A 25,005-nucleotide genomic window follows, 5' to 3' on the forward strand; every position below is an offset into this window, starting at 1 on the left:
AAAATGGGTGAAGTAGTTGATATGCTTGTCCACACACCGACACAAACACATATATTGTTAATGAAATGCACAAAAGTGCTATTTTAATAGAGAGACACAAAATATTACATATTCATGGGACTTAGGGACAAAATTATGTCTTGGAAGTTTTCTGGAAAATCACATAAGCTCCAGAGAAGTTGATATAAAGACAGCTAAAGATCTTTCCAAAGAATGATCTTGGTTTGATAGTGGCAATTCTACCGATATAAATAGGGAGGATTCAACAAATGGACAACTCTTTAGATTACAGTTATGACACAAGTAATCCATAGGCATTCCAGTGAAAACTGCACAGAGCTCTCTCTGTTGTTGATTACTTGCAAAAAGGTAGCATGGAAATATCTTGTGCTCATGTGAAGAGTTGGCCCATATTTCTGTGCACGTTATCCTGAAAGCAACAAATGAAAGAAAACAGTGATGAACGTCTAAACCACAGCTTTGTGGGGGTCAATTTATGGATGATTCATCTTATGGTTGGGTAAAGCTCCAAAAAGATGTAATGAAGGAAACTATGAAATTGTTACAACAACTTGGCTCTCTTTCTTAATCTAGGGAAATAAAATCATTGTGACCTAAATTTACTCTGGCCCTAACATTTTACTATGATTTAAGCTGTTCGCTGAAATTAGCTTGTAAATGGCATAGTCAAATGTTTTCAGAAAGTTGCAGGATGATAATGACTCAGGGACAAAGTGACCCAGAAAACGGATGTCATAGCCGCCCAGGTTCTGAGAGTCAATACATACTGAAACAGGACAGAGTAAAAACTCCAGGGGGAACTTTCTTCTAAGCTTGCAAATGTGGCCTTTCTCTTTCCAAGATAATGTCATACTGAGAAAAATCTGAACATGTGGGGGAATATGCTGTTTCCTATCATTGTTTCTGGTGTATTTGTATTATAGAGGCCGAACATGAGTGACTTTAACATATGATACAGGACACTAAAAGATACAAAAAAAAAGAAGGGAAAAAAAAACTCTTTTGATTATTAGATAACAAACAATAGCTTGTGTGTGAGTTCCCTCTCCCGTGGAGAAAATGACTAACTCTGTTCCCTCTGAGATAGAGGGAAGGGGTAGAGTCTAAATTCTAACTCTAGTTAAGGGAAAAATATTACCTCTGCATTCATGAGCAACCTGACAGCTTCCATGTGGTCAGACAAATTTTAAGTTAGAAGGAACTTTAAGCAAGACTTCCTCATTTTATTGATCCATTCAATTTAGGTCAAAATATATATGTACTATAGCCAGGCACTGTGGAGATTTAGGATATTTAGAGATAAATAAAATCCAGTCCTTGATCTGATGGAGTCTAAATCTAATCAGGTAGGTAGTGACAATGTGGTAAGAGCTGTGTGACAGGTATGAATCACTCAGAGTTTTTAGCTTCAAGCAACATCAAATGACTGTGGCAGATCTAAACTGAAGAGCAACACACCGAACTCCAATCCCAGAATTGCTGAAGAATTGGGCACATGGCTTATGAAGCCAGAGCAGCAGCCAAAATAATATCACTGAATAGGTTCATTGTTTCTGCTAAGGCCTAGGAACCACAATTTGCATGACCAATACCATGAGCCCTGGACCCTGTACCCACAGCCACCACAGTCACATCCGGAACAGTATGTTGTTTGCACAGCTGCCTTGCTCACCATAGAGTGTGTTCTCTTCTGTCCCTCTTTCTTTATGTCACCAGTTCCTAATTCCTGGCCCCAGAGAGCTGTGTCTGATTGCCATTCTAACTGCTTTGCCTCTTCCTGATCTACAAGGGCAGCTAGGACAGTTAGTCACTGGAATTTCAGCTTCTATGTTGGTTGTGACCATTGCATAAGTCAGTACAAGAAACATGGTAGGGATAAGGAGGTCAGAAGAGACTTTCTTAAGAAAGTGATCCTGAGCCATGTGCTGAGGATGAGCTAACGGCTCAACTTTACATAGCTGGTGATGCTCACACCAGTAGGCTAAGGGGCCACCGGTCCTTACGAAATAAGTAGAGGAGATCTGGGAGAACTTTCCAGACAACAGTCACCTTCACCAGTCAGCCTTTTTGTCTGATGGTCCACACAAAACTCATTTTATGAATTGGCAGGATCTAGAAGGTTCACTTTCTCCACAGTGGCTGACAGCTAGAAGACACAGCAGAGCATTTGAGGACCAGGAGAATCCCGTAGAGGCAGAGGTATGAGGAACTAGCAACTGTTAAAAGAATTCCCTTCCCTGGGTGAAGGACATCAGTGGTTAAGAACTATTTAAATAGTCCAAAGAACAGAGTTCAATCTTTAGAGCCAGTAGATTAGATAATAGGGGAAGGGATCCATAAATGCTGATAATAAAAAATCATAGATGGACGTAGGGCCAGGTCTCCAAGACCATGAGACTGAGGACTCTAGGGAGCCCAGTCCTTGGGAAGCTGTTAGGAAAGCAAGTGCACATCAGGGATTGGAGGTGGTAAAACCATGAGTGCTGACTTAATAGGGCTTTCATTTTGGGTACTGTCAAGTGTTGAATTGCTAGATTTAACACCTTGCCTTTCTGTAAATAAAAGCTGTGAAAGCCACACCAGACTAGACTGCAGGGTGATTCTGATAACAGTATTTATGTATGGCATTTAGAGATTTCTTTAAATGTAAATGTTTTCTGGGAGAGAGAAAGATGGCATTAGGTATTAACACACACACACCTCAGAGTTAGTATCTCAGTTATTTTATGCATTGATTGTTTATCACAAACATCTACATGTACATTAATGAGTTAATGAGGTGGAGATACAATAAGGTCTTGCCTTCAAATAGGAATGTAAGACTGCATATGTACACACACCCCCACGTAAACCAATGAAATGAGATATACAATGTGTTATGAGAGGAGCAGATACAATATTATGGAATTGATAAGGAGGAAGAGAACAACTCAGATTAAGGCAGACTGAGGAGGGCATCTTGGTGAAGAGTGTTTTTCATTGAGCTTTGAAAAAAAGTCTGAACATTAAAAATGAGCAAAGATGATTTCAGAGAGGAGAAACAGCATGCAGAATGCCACCTGTAGGGTTTGGGGAAATTAAGAACCATTTGTTTTGGAAGGAATATAATGACATAAAGGAAAACTAGGCTCTAGTAGAGAGTTGAGGAACCTGTGACAAAGAGAAACAGAACAGTTCAGTATGGATTGTGGGATGACTCAAGGGGAAACTTCAAAGGGAATCTGGGTGGATTTGGTGATTTGGGCGGCATGAAGCCCTGGGATGCATTAAGGAGAAAGGGGCATTTAGAACCTTAGGAGAGAAAGTGCAGAAAAGGGAAAGGAAACATTTTCTTTGTCACCATTCTGCCATCTCCTTACTTTAGATGAATCCTTCTATTATGTTTCTGAACCCAGACCAAGTCAGGGCTTGTCTCTATTCATTTTTCTGGAATGTGTCTAACAGGAAATAATAGGCTAGAGAGAGAGAGAGAGACGCTGTATGAACAAATTGAGAAGCATAATTTCTTTTTAACATTCTGTTGCTGATGTTGCAAAAAAAGTGAAGCAATTATTGCACATTTCATTTTACTACGTTTTACTTTTTTCCCCTTTCCCCTAATTTTCTCTTTCTTGAATTTTGAACAAAATAATACTGAAATATACAGAAGGAAAACACAAAACACGGAAATGGAAAGTAAAATGGAAGAAAATATCAATAAAAGTTTATTCTTGCTTACATTTTAAAATGCTCTTTTAAAAATCCAGAGCATTTTAGAAGATGAAATGTCAAACAGCCTCCATTGTGTCTATAGCATCTTTGAGTGACAATCACAGTGCTGATGTAGGGGGAACTAATTAGACACCTTCACTAACCCAGGAAGCCTTCATTCACCTGTTTCACAGGGCAGTGAAGTGCCTTCAGCTCTGAATCACCGAAAGAGAATCTGGTGGGGCAGGTTCTGGCTGCATGAGGATTTGTTTGCATAAAGATTTTTTAGTTATTGCCAACAATGAGGCTTATTCCTTGGCAAACATTAAACCAATTTTATTTCCTTTCATAGAGATAGGATTACATTTACAGATTGTTCTTAGATATTCCCACCTGATTTTTTTAGTTGCTTTTCCACCTGCCTCTCCTTTCTTCTTAGGGTGAAACTCTAGCCAAACACCCTCTTCTGGTTTCAGGTGAGGAGCCTGAATTGTGGGTATCGTAGTTCTCTTGCCTTTCGGGGTTTCTGGTTTGGCAGTCTTGGAGCCACACTGGTAGAACTTCAAGTCCCAGGTGGCTCAGGAAGCAGGGGTGCAGGTGCCTGCCTACCTACGGAGCAAGGCATGTTTGAAGAGTACCTGATTTTGGTAGAGTGACTTCTATTCACTAAAACCATGTGTCTGAACTGAAGAAGCTGGGGCTCATTTCCACAAATGTAAGTGTTACTTTTAAACAAATAATATTCCTTTCACTATTGATACGTGGTACTCACTAGGTAGTTATATAATTTCCAGATAAATTTAACAAACCAACTGCTTAACAAATCAAGCCTGCTTAAATAAAGGGAAAGTAAGTGGTATTCTGTGGGCTTATGGAACATGTGTTAGAATAAACCTCAAGACAGAATAGAATACCTTGAGACATGGTTTAGAATAAAGTAGTTTATTTTTAAAAAGGAGGAACCCATGTGACATTAACCATCAAAGGCAAAAACAAAAGATTCTGAGTTGTTTCAAATATGTAGACGGCTGAAATCCCCTGAAAAATTTAAAAATTTCAAAAAGCATACAGATGTGTTAAAAAGATTGTATTTTGAAGTTAGATAAAGTTGCAATCAGAACCCCACTGTGGCCATTGAGAAGATGTTTCACCTTGCAAAGTCTCAGTTTCCTCATCTGTAAAGTGTGCATAACCTACCTCATTAGGTCAATAGCATGAAATTAGCACAGTGCTTTGTACTGAATAGGTAGTTAGGCAATAAGTGATGGAGTATAACTTGGCTTCGTCCTAATTAAGTTTCAGTTAAGCTTGGAAAATATCAAAGAAACAGACAAATACTGGATGAGTCAACTTACGTGAGGTATTTAGAGTAGTGAAATTCACAGAAATGAAAAGTAGAATAAAGTAGAATGGTAGTTGCCAGGGTGCTTGGGGAGGGAGAAATGAGAGTTGTTTAATGAATATAGAGTTTCAGTTTACAAGATGAAAACATTTGGAGATTGTACAACAATTTAAATATACTTAATACTATTGAACTTACAATTTGTAAGTGTAAATACTTACAGAAGGTCAGGATGGTAAATTGTATGTTTTTTTTTTAACCACAATTAATAAAAATAGATTTAAAAATCTTTATTTATTTTTAAGATCAAAAAGCATGTAGTGAACATTTCAATGCTTTCCATTTATTAAAGGTCTTCCTAATTCCCTAAACATGTCTTGAGTCTATATTCAGTGGGTCTAATTTAGGATTGATATTGACTTACCTATGTTAGTGTCTGGTTTTTACATAGCAATTACTAGGTGACAATGGTGCATTTCAGGTATATTCTTAAAGTTGTCTTGACCTCAGTGGTGATTCTTTTATATCCCCCTTAACTTAATTACATTACTATCTTTTATTTATAGTAGTGATTTTTAATATGATTTCATGGGTAGTGTACAGAATCAAGAAGTTAAGTCATAACAATTAGTTACAATTTGCTTGAAAGCTTGTTATGACTCATTTTTAAAACTTGAAGCAAATGTATTCCAGTTTTCTCACCTTCCTTGTAGCTAATTTATAAATAGAATATTTTTATCTATTTGTGTTTTAGAGATAATTAAAACTACCAAGGCAAAGTTTATTAAATACCGTCTTATCTTAAAATTTATTCGCTAATTTGGAGGACAAAAGACATTTTGGAATTATACTGATTTTGAACTTGAAGACATGTCTGTTGAGTTTTTAGAGAATTGTTTCTTGAAAGACCACGGATATGCTAGGGATCTATTAAGACTAAACATCCCTTATGATATTTGGTGATAACTGAAGGTGATGACAACTGGCATTTAAGTTGAGTGTGCAGAGTTTTATACGTGATATGCCGTATATTAATAAATGTAAACACTATGTCAGCAAGTCCAGAGTAGTGTTAGAATGAAACTTGCAATTCTCCAAAGGTGGAGGAAAGCTGCAGAGGCACTGAACACAGTATACTTCTAAAAGGGCAGCTCTGTTGTGGTTGTCAAATGCTGCCTACAGTACAGTGTCTCCAGGAACTGTCATTTATTCATTTGATAAAGATTTCTAGCAGTCCTGCAATATACTCCCACTGGGCTGGGTCTAGAGGTTAGAAGAAACTCACGTGCCGCTCTCAATGGGATCCGAATCTACTAGCAGAGATATGTCCTCATAAACAGTTAAAGAAAGGAAGTGCTAATTCATGAGTCATTCATGCTGTTCATAGAGTCACTCCACAGAAGGTGTGATGCCCAGTATCAGGGGATTAAAAGATACCTCCATTAACCTTTCTTTGAACTATAATCACTGGAGACCAGAAAAATAATAAACGTGAGAACTTGTATACGAGACACTCAAAAGCAGAGTGGAGTGACTTCCTAAAACACAGAAGAGAGGCGTACCCAGGCTGCCAGCGGAAGGGGCAGTCACAGTGCCCTGAATTTCAAGAGGACATTGTGGGAGGTGGTGGAACTTTAGGCAGGCCTGGAAAAATGTGCAGAGTTGAGATCAGCAGGAAGAGGTAATGAAAGTGTCTCATGTACAGCAATGTTTTCTAAACTTCGTGCACATTAAATGATTTTAGGGAACATGTGGACTGATCAATAACGTTAAGAGGACAGATTGAGAAAGTTGTATTTTTTGACTTACTTTCAATTCTTCAGAAATAAGTTTTGTTGTTTTTGATATGACTTAAAATTCTTTGAACACTTGTTTGAGTTTCCTTTATGACCCTCACAAAATAAGCAATAAATGTTAGCAATCAAAAAGTACTTGGTTTAATTTAATTACTCAAATTACTCCCTTAAAATAACATTTATATATAGTTATTGCCTATTTATTAAAATAGATAGCAGTTTTTTCATTTATGGTACTAATAAAAATTAACATTTTAAATAGTTATCTTACCAAAAATAAGAGTGAATTTACAAAAAAATGTTAAGTAAAACGTAGTTCAGGTGGCAATTGGTAATGGAGAAATCATGATGAGGTATCAGAATGCCTGAAGTTTGGGAAACACTGAAGTAGGGGGAATATCAAGCACAAGAATTAGGAAGTGAAATTCAATGGGCTGTTTTTATGTGTAGCTGGAAAGAAAAGAGGGATATTGGGTATTCTATGGAGGGTATTCTAGGGGATTTTGGATGATAATGCTGGAATAAGGTTGGTTGTGGAAGCTTTAAAGGGATTTAGTCTTCAGCTGCTAGACAGCAGGAGGTTCAAAACGGTTCTGACCAAGAGCTGACTGTGGAAATCCATGCTTTTGGGGGTTGCTGCAGGGCACAGTGTGCAGGCGGATTAGAGCATAGGGAACATGACGCCAGGAGAGCTCCTTGGAAATAGGTTTCAATAAGCTGAACATGAATAAATGAGGAGTAGTAGGAATTAAAATGGAAAAGAATCAAGGGATGAAGGAGTCATTCAATAAAAAAGAAAACTAAATAATAATAATTATAGTGACAGCCAAGCTGCTCTTGAGTTTTTATTTATTTTATTTTATTTTTTAACTCTTATTTTATGTACTGGGGTACACATGCAGGTTTGTTACACAGGTAAACTTATGTCATGGGGGTGTGTTGTACAGATTATTTCATTACCCAGGTATGAAGCCGAGTACCCATTAGTTATTCACCCTGATCCTTGGCCTCCTCCCACCCTCCACCCTCCAGTCGGCCCCAGTGTGTGTTGTTCCCCTTTATGTGTCCATGTGTTCTCCTCATTTAACTCTCACTCATAAGTGACAACATGCAGTGTTTGGTTTTCTGTTCATGTGTTATTTTGCTAAGGATAGTGGTCTCCAGCTCCATCCATGTCCCTGCAAAAGACATGATCTTTTTCTTTTTTATGGCTATGTCATATTCCACAGTGTATATGTATCACATTTTTTTAAAATCCAGTCCATCAGTGATGGGCATTTAGATTGATTTCATGTCTTTGCCATTATAAATAGCGCTGCAATGATCATACATGTGCATATGTCTTTATAATAGGATAATTCATATTCCTTTGGGTATATACACAGTAATGGGATTGCTGGGTTGAATGATATTTCTGTCTGTAGGTCTTTGAGGAATTGCCACACTATCTTCCACAATGGCTGAACTAAATTACACTTTCAACAATGGTGTATAAACATTCCTTTTTCTTTACAACTTTGCCAGCATCTGTTATTTTTTGACTTTTTAATAATTGCCATTCTGACTGGTGTTAGATGGTATCTCATGTAGTTTTGATTTTCATTTCTCTAATGATCAGTGATGTTGAGGTTTTTTCCATAGGATTGTTAGCCAAATGTATGTCTTCTTTTGAATAGAGAGCTCCCAAAGAGAGGGGTGGGCATTTTCCATGCTGTAGTTGTTCCAGCCTGTGGGCTTTGGAGATGCTGAGTAGACCAGGGTGGGAGTCGTACCCCAGCACAGCACACAGCTGCTCCACAAAAGCATGACCATACAGCTTCATACAGTAGGTCTCCAGTCTCGTTCCTTTTTACTGGGTGGAAACTGCCAACCGGGGCCTCCAGCCATTCCCACTGGTGTTCTCTGGCCTACAGAAATTTGAAAACTCCCTGGGCCAGAACTCCCAGATGGAGGAGCAGGCTGCCATCTTTGCTGTTTGGTCATCTTGAGTTTTTAAGCTTGGTGGCTTGAGAGAAGGACAGTAGCACTTCCTTCTAAAAAGAGGGAACTGGTTCTTGTGGGGAAATGCAGTTTTGTACCTCAGAAACTATTTGAAATTGAGAGGAGAATGGACCTTCAAACAGAAAGGGAAACTACCTTGTTAATCATGTGGGATTGGAATTCTGGAGCGCCATCAGGGAGGGTCAGAAATGGAGGAGACAAATATGCTCTTCATTAAAATGACACCTAGCTCTGCTTTTCCTCCTACCCCACTCAAGTTTCCAGGAAAGGAGAGCTGAAGAAAGAATCTTCGGGTACTCAGGGATGGGAAGGCAGAGAAAGGGCGTGCCAACTCTTTCCTCCTAGGCTTTATTTTCTTTTGGGGGTTTTCTCCTGATTACTATGGCCACCACCTTGCCCAGAGATAAGATGCTTCTTTGTAGGGGTCTTCCTTGGAGGAAACAAAAGCATCTTCATCCCCAGCCAGGAGAACAGACATCATGTTTCATTTCCAGGAATGGTAGAAGGGTTTTGTAAGTTTTCTATTTCCACTGGGAAAAGCACCTAATTTAGATGTTTCCCCAATACATGTAATACATAGTACACAAAGGTAGATATTGCAAATACTTATGTATTCACCGCCCAGTTTAAGAAATAAAATATTAAAGATAAAAAGGTACCCTCCTTAATCCTATTCTCTCTTTTCAACCTCAGAGATTACCACTATCCTATCTTTGTCAATATCACGGCAGTGTATTTGTTTATTCTTTTATTTGTTTTGTAAATGCTTTTATTCTTTTCACTGCTGGATATGTGAAGATATCTATAAACAGTCTATAGTATTGTTTTGAATGTTTGAAAATTTTATGGAAACCGTAAATGGAATATAATGTGGTATAAATGCGTTGGAAATCATGTATTCGATGTAGATTCTTATAGCACACCTTATTTTCATGGCTGTGTGGCATTTTGCTATTAGAAGTAGTGCTATAAAAATATTCTATTACATTCCTATTTGTGTCCAAATGTAAGAATTACTCTAGTGAATGTTTCCAAAACTGATTTGCTGAACACTGGGCATGTGTATCTTCAACTTTATGAGATATTGAGAAATTGCTTTCCAAAACATTTATACCACATTATATGCCCAGCCAAAATAAGAGTTTCTGTTTCTCTCTATTCTCAACACAGTTGTTTATCTCAAATGTTCTAATCAAATAATCTTTCCAGATATAACTGGGAGTCAGATGCTTGTGGCATTTGGGAGGCTCAGATATGTTTGGAATACTCCCATTGCTAAAATATAGTGTAAAATTTGATCTGAAATCAATTCTGTTTCTCAATCTATGGTAGTGACATTTCCATTTGACAGGCATTTCCTTTCGTATTATTTATATGACTTTTCCATTTAACAGGCACTTACTTTAGTATTAATCATGTTAATCACAATAATGATAATGATAATACTGATAGTAGCTATTAGTACCAATTGAGTACTTACTATGTGCCAAGCACATTAATGATATTATTTAATTAATTTTTTGGAGGTGCAGATAATGTTATTATACCTCTTTTAGAGATGAAGAAACTGATTCCCTGGAATCCTTGTGTTTTAGTAAATAGAGATTGTTAGTCTAGTCTATTCCATCTAGGACCGTTGAGACGTAATAGATGGGAGAAAACTGAGAAAAGAGACATCAAATTATTACAATCCTTAACTTTCAAAAGTTTAGAATGTAGTTACTATGTAAATAACATCAAAAGAGCATACATACACCATAATGGGAGAGAGATATCAAAAAAGTGCTGTATTTGTACTGAGAATTTAGTTTTGCCTAGGAAGATTGGAAAATGATTGTAATAGGTGACGAAACTTTACTAAGCCTTGGAGACTTGACAGAGGAAATTAATAAGGCAGAAATTGGAGGCAGTAACTCTAGAAAATATGCGAAAGTGGCAAGTGCAGAATATTTTTGAAGAAGTTAATTAATTTATGTAATCATTAATTCAACAAATAATTTCTGACTATCTATTGAGAGGTTCTGAGGCTGCATTCTTGGATACGGCAGTGAACAAGAAAGATGCCATCCCTCTTCATTGAGTGCTGTGCTAAGAGATGTACTTGGGGAAGTGGGGACAAAAATATGAAAAAAAAAACACTGAAAGGATAGGTCACATACAGTTATGAAGAATTTTCAAATATCAGCCTAAAGAGCATGCACATTATTTACTGAAGGCAGTGAGGAATCAATGTGGGTCACAATGACATAAGCAGCATCACTCATTCATTTATTCAATAAGCATTTATTTGACCTGTATTTTGCTTAGTACTAGGTACATAGGGATAAAAGAAGTCATAGAGCAGTGAAAGTGATAAATACATACATAACATTTATAATACAATGTGAGAAATATGCCAGAGGTTTGCACAGGACAGTGATGCCTAACCTAGGCTGCAGATGTGCAGTAAGGAGAAGGAGAGGGGAAGATATTCAAAGATGCTTTTTTGGGTAAGAAATTTGCTTGAAAAAAATCTGACAACTTGATTTAGACTTTTATAAAATAACACGATTTTTTCTGATTTCAAATGTGTTGCATGTTCACTATAGAAAATGTGAGAATCACAATTATACTTACCAAGGATGCATACCTTTAAGGTTTGTGGGTGCATTAGTCTGTTCTCAAGCTGCTATGAAGAAATACCCAAGACCAGGTAATTTATAAAGGAAAGAAGTTTAATTGACTCACAGTTCCACTGAGGGGAGGCCTCAGACTTACAATTATGGCAGAAGGCACTTCTTCACAGGGTAGCAGGAGAGAGAATGAGTACCACCAGGGAAACTACCAGACACTTATAAAAGCATCAGGTCTTGTGAGAAGTCACTCACTGTCACATGAACAGCGTGGGGTAAACTGCCCCCATGATTCAATTACTTCTTGTCAGGTTCCTCCCACAACACATGGGAATTATGAAGATTACAATTCAAGATGAGATTTCAGTGGGGACATAGCCAAAACCATATCATTCCACCCCGGCCCAAATCTCATGTTCTCACATTTCAAAGCACAATCATACCCTTCCAACAGTCCCTGCAAAGACTTAACTCATTCCAGCATTAACCCAAGAGTCCAAGTTCAAAGTCCCATCTGAGACAAGGCAAGTCCCTTCTCCCTAAGAGCCTGTAAATCAAAAGCAAGTTACTTACTTCCTAGATACAGTGGGAGTATGGGCATTGGGTAAATACACCCATTCCAGATGGGAGAAATTGGCCAAAACAAAGGGGCTATAGGCCCCATCCAAGTCCAAAATCCAATAGAGCAGTCATTAACCCATAAAGTTCCAGAATAATCTCCTTTGACTCCATGTCTCACATCTAGGTCAAGAGGTGGGCTCCCATGGCCTTGGGCAGCTTCAGCCCTGTAGTTTTGCAGGGTACAGCCCCCTTCTCAGCTGCTTTCACAGGCTGGCATTGAGTAGCTGCGACTTTTCCGGTACATGGTACAAGCTGTCAGTAGATCTACCATTCTGGGGTTTAGAGGACAGTAGCCCTCTTCTCACAGCTCCACTAGGCAGTGCCCCAGAGTGGACTCTGTGTGGGGGCTCCATCCCCACATTTTCCTTCTGTGCTACTCCAGTAGAGGTTCTTCATGAGGACCCTACTCCTGTAGCAAACTTCTGCCTGGATATTCAGGCGTTTCTATGCATCCTCTGAAATCTAGGCAGAGGTTTCTCAACCTCAGTTCTTGACCTCTGCACACCTGCAGGCCCAACACCACGTATAGGCCATGAAGGCTTGGGGCTGGCAGTCTCTGGAGCAATGGCCTGAGATGTACCTTGGCCCCTTTTATCCAAGACTGGAGCTGAAGCAGCTGGGACACAGGGAACCATGTCCCAAAGCTGTACAGAGCAGAGGGGCCCTGGACCCAGCTCACAAACCATTTTTCCCTCCTAGGCTTCTGGGCCTGTGATGAGAGGGGCTGCCATGAATTCTCTGACATGCCCTGGAGACATTTTCCCCATTGTCTTGGTGATTAACATTTGGTTCCTCATTACTTACGCACATTTCTGCAGCAGACTTGAGTTTCTCCCTAGAAAATAGATTTTTCTTTTTTATCACATCATCAGGCTGCAAAATTTTCAAACTTCTATGCTCTGCTTTCTCTTGAATGTTTTGCAGCTTAGAAGTTTCTTCCACTGGATACTGTAAATTATCTCTCTCAAGTCCAAAGTTCCACAGAGTTCTAGGTCAGTGGCAAAATGCTGCCAGTCTCTGCCAGCAAGAGTGACCTTTATTCCAGTTCCCTGCAAGTTCCTCATCTCCATCTGAGAACACCTCAGCTTCAACTTCATTATCCATATTACTATCACCATTTGGTCAAAGCCATTCAGCAAGTCTCTAAGAAGTTCCAAACTTTCTCACATCTCTTGTCTTCTGAGCCCTCCAAATCTCTAGGAAGTTCCAAACTTCCCCACATTTTCCTGTCTTCTTCTGAGCCCTCCAAACTGTTCCAATCACTGCATGTTACCTAGTTTCAAAGTCACTTTCATGTTTCAGGTATCCTTATAGCAGCACCCCACTTCTAGTACCAATTTACTGCATTAGTCCATTCTCACACTACTATGAAGAAATACCTGAGATTGAGTAATTTATATAAGGAAGAGGTTTAATTGACTCACAGTTCTGCATGCTGGGGAGGCCTCAGGAAACTTACAATTATGATGGAAGACATCTCTTTACAGGGTGCCAGGAGAGAGAATGAGTGCCAGGAGGGGAAATGCCAGACACTTATAAAAACATCAGATCTCATGAGAAGTTCCTCACTATCATGAGACCAGCATGGGGCAAACTGCCCCCATGATTAAATTACATCCCATGGGATCCCCCCCATGACACATGGGGATTATGGGGATTACAATTCAAGATGAGATTTGGATGGGGACACAGCCAAACCATATCAGTGTGTATATCCTGTTAAACTTTTTATGTCAATAATAGATATTATGAATGAATAATTGATAGAAGTTATGTAATATTTTGAGTTCACTTTTTTGATATATTACAATTTTGATATCTTTGTGTATTCTTCTATAACACAATTTTAAATCTTGCTCATTTGTGTGTCATATTTTAATTTAAAAAGTCCTTTATTGATGAAAATATCTGTTTTTTCCAATATTTGATACTGTGAATAGTACCATGTTGAACATTATTCAAAAATCCTAGGACATACCGGATTTCTTTGAAAGATAAATTTCTAGAATTTGAATTATAGGTCCTAACATATAAAAGCTTTTGACCATATTATAGAGGAGAAGGAAAGTCCTTTTAAAATATTTAAAAATAGGGTGGGTGCGGTAGCTCACACCTGTAATCCCAGCATTTTGGGAGGCAGAAGTGGGAGGATCACCTGAGGTCAGGAGTTTGAGACCATATATATATATATATATATATATATATATATATATATATATATGTATTTGTGGCACATACCTATAATCCCAGCTACTTGGAAGGCTGAGGCAGGAGAATCGCTTAAACCCAGGAGGCAGAGGTTGCAGTGAGCCATGATCGCACCACTGCACTCCAACCTGGGTGACAGAGCAAGACTCCATCTCAAAAAAAAGTAAAATAAAATGAACAATGGATCGAATTGATGAAACTTGCATTTTAGAAAGATTATCCTGAACATAATTTGAAGGACAAATAGAAAAGATTGGAGACAGTTTACCAGGTCAGATTTATTGCAAAAATCTAGGTGAGAAAAAAATAAAGCCTGCACAAAAGAAGTAAAATTACTAATGGAACATGGGAGAAGATTTTAAAGATACTAATTTTGTAGAAGTTCATGGACTGGCAACAGTGACTTGGGGGCAGGAGGGGGTAAAATTGATTGTGGATTACCTCCCAGTTTCTGACATAGGAATCTAACTGGGTGGATGGTGATATCCTCATTCCATTCAACAGGAAAGACAAGAAAAACAGGTTTGGAAGGAAGAACAGATGAGCTGAAGTTGTCCGACTTTAACATGCCTGTGACCCTCCATGTGGAGAAATTCCTTAAGCAATTGAACAGGTCTTGGAGTCAGGAGGGCAAATGGGTAGAGATTGATAGATGTGGGAGTCAGCAATCTTTCAGTGTAGCTATAATCATGGGTGTGGGTGGCTCTCCCAGGGGTATTAAGAACTGCAGCATGAAAAGATTAGGATGCTAAGGGTGGTGCCCCTCTGATGTAATAACATTAAAGTTTAATCAGAGAAAGAAACAGCCATAGAGGAGACTGAAAAGGAAAGGTCAGAGAAATAGGAGAAAATAGCAATGGAGGGTAGAGTGAATGAGGACTAAAAAGGAGAACTTCTAAAGAAGGGAGACGCTAACAGTGTCACATGTCACAGCAATGCCAAATAAAAGAGAAAGATGTGCTTTGAATGTCACTGGAAGTCTTGTCTAGAGCAGTTTCTGTAGAGTGGCAGGGAGGGGGCACTAGCATGTCATGATTGTACCTGTGATTCAGGAAGATGACTGTCCTCGCCATGGGCAGAATGACTTAGGAAAAGAAGAAACCATCATGTGGGAGGCAAGTGTGGTGAAGATGGGATCCGGACCCTGGGAAGGAGATAATAAAGGCCCAAGGCAGGACCGTGGCATCAGAAAGAAAGGGACTGCGGTAGTGGATTTATCAAGTAGATGACAATAATGTGTGAGAAAGATGATGGAGTTCAAGAGGGCTCTAAGATTTTCATCTAAAATGACTGAGAAGATTGTCAATCTATCCCAAAAGGCAGAACTCAGGAATAAAAATAGACATTTTTGTTGATGAGATAAAGAGGAAGAGATATATTGCTGTGAGGTATATATGGAGGTGCCTGAGGGTAGGGGCAGTGTTCACATGGACACAGTGTCCACATGATGTTTCCATCATGAAGGTGAATGCTACAGTTCTGCAGCTCTGGGGAGGGGTCTTTGCGGACAAAGATCATTGAACTTTCCCATACAAATTGGAATTTTAAATCATGGAAAAAGGTAGAATGACTCAAGGAGATTAATGAAAGTGAGAAGAAGCAAACAAACAAAAAACCCTTGAGAAATGTTTAAATAAACAGGTATCACAGGAGGAGCCACCAAAGAAAACAGGGAAGAAATGAGGTCAAAGCAATAGCAGGAAAATAATAGAATATTATTTCAAATGACTTTGGTTTTTTTGGTAACTAGGGGAGCTATAAGAAACAAAATTTATTTTCACAGGCGACTACAGAAAAATAGGTTGAATTATAGATAGGTGTTGAAGTGATTTTAGGAAATCGAGATTGTGACCATATCAGACCACACTACAGGTCAAGCAGAAAGAGGACCAAGGAAGCCCCTTAGGATCTGGGCTTTTTCAACTCTTGCTTTGTCCTGGAAAATATATTTTAAGAATATCTACTGTAATATAGTAATTTATTAATATCTTGTATTTGAGTTATTTTTTTCCAACTTCTATGTTCTTTTGTATGAAATTAAACACTGAACTTTAATTCTATACAAGAGGTTTTGACTTATTTTCCTCCAGACTGAAGTTACAGCAAAAAGTTTATGATCAAGGCACATTGCTAAAAACGAATCTACTTGACATCATGAAAATCCATCAGAGGTAAAACTTTATGAGACTTTCTCCTCACCTTTTTTACCATTCTAAAAAAAAATGTATTAATAGCCAATAAAGTATGAATTCATATATCAAACTTTTTCTTTTTTGAGATGGAGTTTCACTCTTGTTGCCCAGGCTAGCGTGCAATGGCATGATCTTGGCTCACCACAACCTCCGCCTCCTAGGTTCAAGTGATTCTCCTTCTTCAGCCTCCCAAGCAGCTGGGATTACAGGCATGTATCACCACACCCAACTAATTTTGTATTTTTAGTAGAGATGGGGTATCTCCATGTTGGTCAGGCTGGTCTTGAACTCCCAACCTCAGGTGATCCACTGGCCTTGGCCTCCCAAAGTGCTGGGATTATAGACGTGAGCCACTGAGCCAGGCCCCCATATATCAAACTTTTTAAAATTTACTGAAACTTGCTCGTTGATAACCATGGTGTAAATTTAATTCTAGATCCTTAAACTAGGGCGCTAGGAGGGGCTACTTTACCTTTTGCTAATTGAAAAATGTACAATCTCTGATCACTGGGTCATCTTCATTTTGGATAATTTTTATAAACTGAAAAAGCAGTACAAATATTACTTATTTTAGAATATCAAGTATATAGTACCACCTTTAAGATGTGATGGTTAATTCCTCCTTATTTTCATGTCGCTTACAAACTTACAGTGTGAATCCAGTTTTATGTTATGCCAGTAATTCAACCTATTTTTCTGTAGTCACCTGTGAAAAGAAAATACGTTTGTTACAGCTCACCTAACCAAAAAATATAAACTCACTTTTTCTGTCATTGGTGTTTTATTCAGTTTTCCGGTTTATCTTATAAACAATTGATCAATTATGTGGAAAGTGCTTTTCACTTGGACTTCAATTGAGACACAGATGTCTCAGGATGTTCAGGCTGAAAAAAGATGTTTGAGATATTGTGCCAAATAGAAAGACTTGAAGATCACAGTTTAAACAGTTGAGCAATAAATTCAGGCTTCAATATGTATCCAAATGTAATATTTCAGAAGATAATAAGAAAAACTTAAAGCAATTCTTCTGTATAATTAAAAATCCAAATAATACAAAAGTATGTACATACCTGTATCTCCTATTTTAAAATGCAAATCGAAACATGTCTGGCTTCCTTTTTTTAACTTAATATGTTTTAGTGATGAGCCCATATTGCTTATGAAGGTACCGCTCTTTCCACTATGATTATGTAATTTTCCAGCCATTAGCTATTGTTGCCAGATCCACAATGATCATTTTTGCATAGAAACAGGTTTTTAAATTGAAAAAAATTAGCTAAGATTCCAAGACAATTGATTTCAGATACCAGAAAGAGGTACCTGGCAAAAATCCAAGTGGCAATATTTTCACCAATCTTGAGCTCCTTGCTGACTTCTAAGTTGCAACAAAAAATAAAGGGGGAATGAACACTGAGAGGATTTTGTGAGAATAATTTTTAGAGGGCTATCCTAATCCAGAGGGGTAGGTGAGGAGATGAGGGATGCCATTGTTTCACCTCATTGCACATTCCAGGAAAGCTTGGTGTTTTCCTGCCTGGAAACCAGAGCTCAGGGAGGCTTTAACTGACTTAAAAATTGGATGCATCATTCATATCATAGATATAGCAATTGAAAGCTTCTCAGGATCTTCCAAAGTGCAGGCATGTGTACACACACCATCATCATCAGGAGCAGCAGCAGCAATAAATATTTTCTGGTTCTCAAAAGGAGGGTCAAAGCTTCCAACTTCAGAGCCATCAGTAGCAGCAGCTAAGTAGTTAGTTGGGTGATTGAAGAGGTGAGGTAGAAAAAGACACATAGCGCACTTGTATCCCTCTTCCCCAAAGGCTGTAGAGCCATATGGTGTGGGGAGGGGAGGATCAGTCTTGCCCTGGGAGATTGGTGTGCTGATGAAAATTTACAAATAATACTGCATTTCGAAACTTAAAATAACCCAGGACTTTTTTTTTTTAAACCTAAAAGTGATCAGAAGATATATGGGACCAACTGGGGAAATTTCATTAGTGGTATTAGAAAAAATTTCCCCCAATGAATAAAATTTTTAAAAGGACAGTGGTGGACAAAAATACAGTTGCACTTTGTTTCATCTCACCAATCGTTTTTAAGAAGGTTACATACTTATCTTTGCTCACATATAAAGAGAACACTCATTCTTAAACAAAGACAACATACTATCTATGGATTTCCAGAGCAAAGTTAGAGTTAAGGAATTTAGAGTAGGAATAACCGAAACTGAAACAGTACTCTAGAGCTGCACTTTCCTATAAGGTAAGCGTTAGTCACATGTGTCTTTTAAATTTTAAATTGATGAAAATTAACAATGCAATTTATCAGTGTTCAACAGACACATTAAGTGTGTTCAACAGCTATATGAATGTAGCTATTGTCTAGCTGATTAGACAGGGGAGATATAGAACATTTCCAAAATCAAAAAGTTTTTGGTCCTCATCATAGACAATAAATCATTTAATTCTCATAAAACACAATGGAAAGAGAGTTATTATTATAATTATTGTTACTACTTAATAGATGTAAAATTGAAGGTTGGAGAGTTTTAGAAGCGATCAGGTTCTTTGGTTCTGGGTCCCATTTTCTTTCCTCTAAAACACATTGAATTGACGATCAAGGCAAGGAGGAAATGTAAAAACCACTTTGTGTTCAAAATATAAAGAGGCATATTCTGAAATCTAGACATTTCTAAAAGAAGGAAACTAAGCCCATCTCTATGCCATAGCTATTGATGGGAAACACAATCTTGTATCTGTTTCTAATACTTCCCATTTTACAATCCATAAAATTTACTTACAGAGTGTGATTTAACCGAAAGACTGTGAACGAATGGAAGAAGTTTTAGATAGCATTAGTGAATTACTAAATAACTGTACTTGTCTACATTATCCTTTCACTTTTGTGTGATTGTTGAAGAAACTACTCGCTGACTTGGATGTGCAGAGATGGTTTTGAGACCAGACTCGTTTTCTGCTGTCTTTTACAAGTGAAGATAAATGAAACTCATAATAAAACATTTATTCACCCAAAACATCTCGGGATGTGTGGGGATAACAGGTTTATTGGGGAAAGGAAATACAGGGGTCAAATGAAAAAACATGAAGAATAATTACCAGTAAGTGAGGTTTGAAACTCATTTCCTCTACAGGAAGACATGGTCTAGTTGGTACAGAGGTTAAGGAGTTTAGCTTCACGTTTGCAACCTTAGAGACAGAAGCTCAAAAATGGAATCTAAGGTGGTCTTAAGTGCAAAACCTCAAGCAGGTAATTTATAGTCCTTGGAGCAGAAAACAAGGGACAAGGTGGGCTCTGTCTGCTTCGCTCCATTCTCACAATCACTTTCCTTGTTCTGGCCACTGCCCTCACAACTTTTGCTTTCCACCTTCCTAAAATGTAAATCACAAATGGGATCATGTCATTGACTGAATTTAAACCCCTCTGTGTCTTCCTTTAGGCTACAGTTTAAATTCCTCAGTAGGTCTTACAACTATGTCATGACCAGCCTCTGCCTTTCTCTGCATCCTTCCCTCTTGCCCCTCCCCCAAGCTTGCCTCTGCTCCTACCCCACTGCTATGCCTCAGCCTTCCTGAACTGCTTGCTGCTTCCTGAAGGAGTTCTGCTCACTCTTGTTTTTACACCATTGTGGATCATTTTCCATTTGCCTGAAGCACTTTGTCCTGCTTCTCCCTACAAATTTCATTGTGGAGCTGGCATTTGAACCCAGATAGCTCAACCTCCAGAACCCATTTCATAAATTCTGCGTAATTAGTCCATGGAAAGACAGCCTGAGAGCCTCTCTTGGTCTCTTGTATTGCATGATCCTGCTGCTTCTTTCTTCTCTCTCTTTAGTAAAAACTTCAGACTGTGTCACATCCTTCTTTTGGGTGTGACCAGCTCTCATCAAGGTCTTTTTTATATTTGATTCACCAATTCAGATGGCATAGTACCACTTTGCTCCCTTTAGAATACTTTTTTAAATTAAAAAAAAAAATAGAAATCCATCCCACCAAATAACGCCTAGTCATCTTGGAATTTTTAAATAGGGAGATGAACACTTCCTTGGTAAGCTTAGGTTGATACTTTCCTGAATGCAAGATGTTATTAAAAACATTCAGCAATGAGTATGGCATGGACACTTGACCCGTCGGAATGGTTAGTGGCCAGTATATGGTACTCAGGTGTTCTTACTGGATATCCACCTTGCCTGGAAGCAGGGAATAGGCATGAAAATATTGAATGGCTCTTAGAAACTTCCAGGATTAGATAAAACTCACATTTCTAGCTGGGTTGTCGAGGATATCACAGGTACCTGACTGTCCATCAATGGAAAGATTTCTTCTTGCTCAAGCAAAAAGAAATCAGGTGCTGATGGTTGAGTGCATGGCTTCATCCCTCTTCTTATGTAATTACATCACTCCATCTCTCATATCTTCCAATGAGTTTGGCGGTTACCCAAACTAAAAATTTCCTGTGATTAGCGTGTGTACTCTTGCCTATGAAATTTTAACAACAATTTACTTTCTCTTCCAGGATTTGTCATTATGACTAGTAGGTTGGTTGGAAATACTGATACTAAAGGTCTCTCGGTAAGCTCTTTTTTCCTTGGAAGTCATCTTGTGTTTTCTTTGGTGTTTATCAGTATTTTAAAATATGACTTAATAGTTTTTGTTAATGAGGGATATAATTTTTCTCTCTTTGTCTTTTGTCTATAGCTGTCCATTTCTAGTAGTCTTTTAAATGAGTATATGAATGTATATATTTAAATATAAACACACATAATGGTATAAACACTTGTTTTTCTTTATTCTCTATCTTGTTAATAATTGTACAAGATTTGGCTAATTCATTTGAGCTTTAAAACTTGGTTTGCAAGGTCTTTTTCCTTTTGGAAATATGCATAACTCACTACTTTCTGATTGATTCATTTTATAGAACATTTAATTTTATTGTTTAAATTTATTTTTAAAGTATCAAGTAAAAACAGGTTTTTTTTACTTTAAAATCAAGAAAACGGTAAGGATTCAAAGTGAATTCTTCAGCAACATTTGTGAATGACTCTGTACTCTTTAACTCACCTCTGTGAGTTCCTCTTCATTCACTTTGGTTTTTAATTTCATGTTGATAAGTGCTCTGCTGTCTCTGAGTGCTTCCTGTTTCATTTGAAGACTTACTTATTCTGTCATTTCACCCTTATTTCAGGGCATGGTTTCCTGATGATTATGTGACAAGGGTGTGGGTGGAGGAGAGTGGTGTTGGAGAGGGCAGGTTGGCTTCAGGCCAAGAGGTTGCCAAGGCATCCACTCTGCCAATCTAAGAAAGCTTAGTGCTTCACTGCTGTCTTCTGGGTTGAACTGCAGCCTCCAATACTAACTCATACATACCAGGTCCCTTCTCTGTGTAATATATATATATGTACCTTTATAATATATAAATTTGTAAATATAAATTTGGTAAATATAATTTACAATATTATATAATACATTTATAATTATAAATTTATAAATACATGTAGTATATAATTTTAAAATATGTGAATTTATTTATAATTTTATAATTATAAATTTATTAACATGTTATATATAAATATATATAACATTAATAGTTAATGTTATATATTATATATGTTAATAAATATATTTATTGTTTTATATATATGTTAATTAATATTACATATAGATGTATATAAATCTATATATATTTGCTTTAGTTAGCTTTGACTGGGACAGTGCTTACTTTTCTATGAGTATGAATAGGAGAAGGTCAAATCTTGCCAGCTGTTTATCTGTGAACCACATTCCTACCTTAGTAGCTAATAATTTTCCTTCTCCTCACAGATTTCTTGTGTAAGCCTCATATGAACCACGTAATCTGTGTCTGTCTCAATTTCTTATCTGCAAATGGAGCTAATAAAATTGGTTACTTTTCTCCTGAGATAGTCCTGAGGATTAATAAGCTGGCTTTCAAAAGCAGAAGTGTCTAAGATGATAGGCCTCCATAAATTCAAATTACTGTTATTGCCATTCTCCCCACACACTGGCAGCTGAATAATACCCTCGCATAAAATATTGTATTTATATAGACGTTTACATTTTGAGAAATATTTTATAACATTAATTTAGACAAGCCTTTCTCTCTGCACAATCTCAGCACCACTCTTCTATGGTTAAAAGATTTGTTAGGCGTCTTCAGTGGATCTCTCTTTTTCATTGAGTCTTCATTGTTTTGGCAATTCAAGTTACTATTATTATTTTTTGTTGTATTCTGTCTCTGATTTGAAGGAATTTTTGTACATCAAGTCTCCTTGAGGTGTATGGGATTTATTCTTTAGAATGAATGAATTAGATAATATACAAGTAATTTTGGCTTAGAAATTGATAACCCTGTAAAAATCTTGTGTTGTTAAAAAGCAACAGAAGAGATGATGGGCAAGGCTGAGATCTAAAAGGAGAGCTCCAGAATGGAGGCTTAAACTAGGGGCAGATTTCAGGAGCTTATCAAGACACAATTGAATAATCAAAGGGTGGAGCCTGGACAAAATGTTTACTTGTCTGAATAAGCCTTAAATGTTTACGTTGGCCAGTTGATCTCCTTTCATCCTCTCTTGACCACTAGGAAACCAATATCCATTAAACTCTAGTTTTTGGCAGTCCTGTTCTGTTTATCGTTTACATACTGAACTAGCATGAGATGCTTTGGCTCTTTATCCCTCTATGATCTCCCGTGTTGTCTTTGCACCTGATGCCGAATTTTGGTTCAGAAAAGCCCCTGGGACTTGACTTAGGGACTAGTTTAATTAGTGCCTGGTTTTCCCAGTTCCATGAAAGGGGATAAGGCATTGCTTTGATCAATATCTCTTTGGCAATGGTTTGCCTTTCTTTTCACTACTCTCCTGCATACCCACATATCACACGCCCTCAGGGATCTCCAGATGCTATGGTCTCTTGAGGTTTCCTGTTAATACTCAAGCATCAGATCCTCCTGTTTTACACCTAGGTTAGTCACTGTGGTTAACTGGAGGCATTCTGCTCCCAGGCCTTTGCTGTTTAAGGGTTTCGCCACTAGAGGGTGGTATTTTCCTCTTAGGATTGTTGAAATTGTTCATGTTGAAATGGTTTTTATTACATAAGATACTTCTATAAATGAAATAGCCGATTTTTAGTGGACAAAATAAGCCTATATAATATAAAAAATAAAAAGAAAACAAACAATAAATGGTAGATTTGGAAACATTTCTCCTAAAAGCCATGATACTAAGTTATAATAAAAATGTGATTGAAACTTTTCTGTTTCACCTGAAATTGAGTTTATAAATCATGACTTTGAAATTTGAAGCTCAAATGTGGCTTCTTAAAATTTCCATGATCTATCCAAAGTTTGTCTGAAATCTTTGGTCATCGTGCAAGTACATTGTACTTAGTTTTTGTCTGGGAGGTGTTTGCAAAATAAGTCATACTCTCAGGTTAATTCAGTCCAAGTTTATTGAAAGTAGGCATACAAGAACATGTTCAGGCTTTACTAGATGGACAAGAGATCTTGTTATCTAAAATGTTAAAAACTAAAGTCAGGCTAAAATGTAAAAATGCTCGAGAAAGATAAACAAGTAGTCCCTAAGATTTCACAAAATTATTATCTCGGCTAAGTTTACTTGACATACAAAAAAATGCAAGGCCGTGTGATTCTTTACACAGGAGGGGTCAAGAAATTGAGATCCAGTAGGGATTCCAAGGGAATAGGCAAATGCAATAGCAGTTGAAAGTAAGTCTGAAAAGCAGGGAGGGCAGGCCCTTTCTGCACTTAGGCCTGGGAGGAGGGAAAATAGCAGTGCCGGGCCTGAGAGGAAATAATAACTGCTTGTTGAGTTTAGGAAAATCTTAGGCTCTGTTTAGTTTTTGTCAGAAATTCCAAATAGCCCAACTCTTTTCAAAGACCACAATTCTAATTTTCAGCCAATATTGGGATGGACCTTTCTACTTTGACAAAAATAAGCTTCTGGAAATCAGGGAATCTGAGTTCTGGTGGTGACCTGGTCACTCACTAAGTAAATGTTTATAGATAATTCACAACTTCATTGTATGTCATTTTTCATACTTACAAAAGACAATGACTAAAATGGACTGGTAATAGTCAAATGTGTACCATAGAAAATTATTAGTTCTACACTGGGGTCTGTAGGGAGGAACTAGAGGAGGGATAGTGGGGGGTGGGGAGCTGGGGAGGGATAACATGGGGAGAAATGCCAGATATAGGTGATGGGGAGGAAGGCAGCAGACCACACTGCCATGTATGTACCTATGCAACAATCTCACATGTTCTTCACATGTACCCCAAAACCTAAAATGCAATTATATATATACATATACATACATATATACATATATATATATATATATGAAAATTATTAGTTCTGTGGGTGATTCCAGAATGCTCTGTTGCAGTGAAAGTGAGTGGCTACAAGGTGAAGTTTGTGGGTTTTTATCCTCCTACCTTTTGGCCAAAGGAGCTTTGCTTTTATT

The 25,005-nt window shown here is 37.7% G+C and overlaps 1 protein-coding gene and 1 long non-coding RNA gene across 2 annotated transcripts in view; one reads left to right on the plus strand and one right to left on the minus strand.

The window, feature by feature from the left end:
- Positions 1-374: 374 nt before the first annotated feature.
- On the minus strand, positions 375-4,132 carry LOC105706949 (uncharacterized). Its single transcript, XR_001104969.2, has 3 exons — positions 4,105-4,132; positions 3,876-3,965; positions 375-430 (listed from the first exon to the last, which is right to left on the minus strand). It is a non-coding gene; the product is annotated as an uncharacterized LOC105706949 (long non-coding RNA).
- The window catches only part of MACC1 (MET transcriptional regulator MACC1), a 79,901-nt gene continuing 58,815 nt past the window's right edge, over positions 3,920-25,005 (plus strand). Inside the window, exon 1 of the mRNA XM_012437627.2 lies at positions 3,920-4,426. The gene's annotated coding sequence lies outside the window, so the exon portion shown is untranslated. The remainder of the gene's footprint in view (positions 4,427-25,005) is intronic.

Source organism: Aotus nancymaae, unplaced genomic scaffold (assembly GCF_030222135.1).
Source record: "Aotus nancymaae isolate 86718 unplaced genomic scaffold, 86718_ANA_hifiasm-v0.15.2.pri h1tg000025l, whole genome shotgun sequence".
In the NCBI taxonomy this organism is placed as follows: domain Eukaryota; kingdom Metazoa; phylum Chordata; class Mammalia; order Primates; family Aotidae; genus Aotus; species Aotus nancymaae.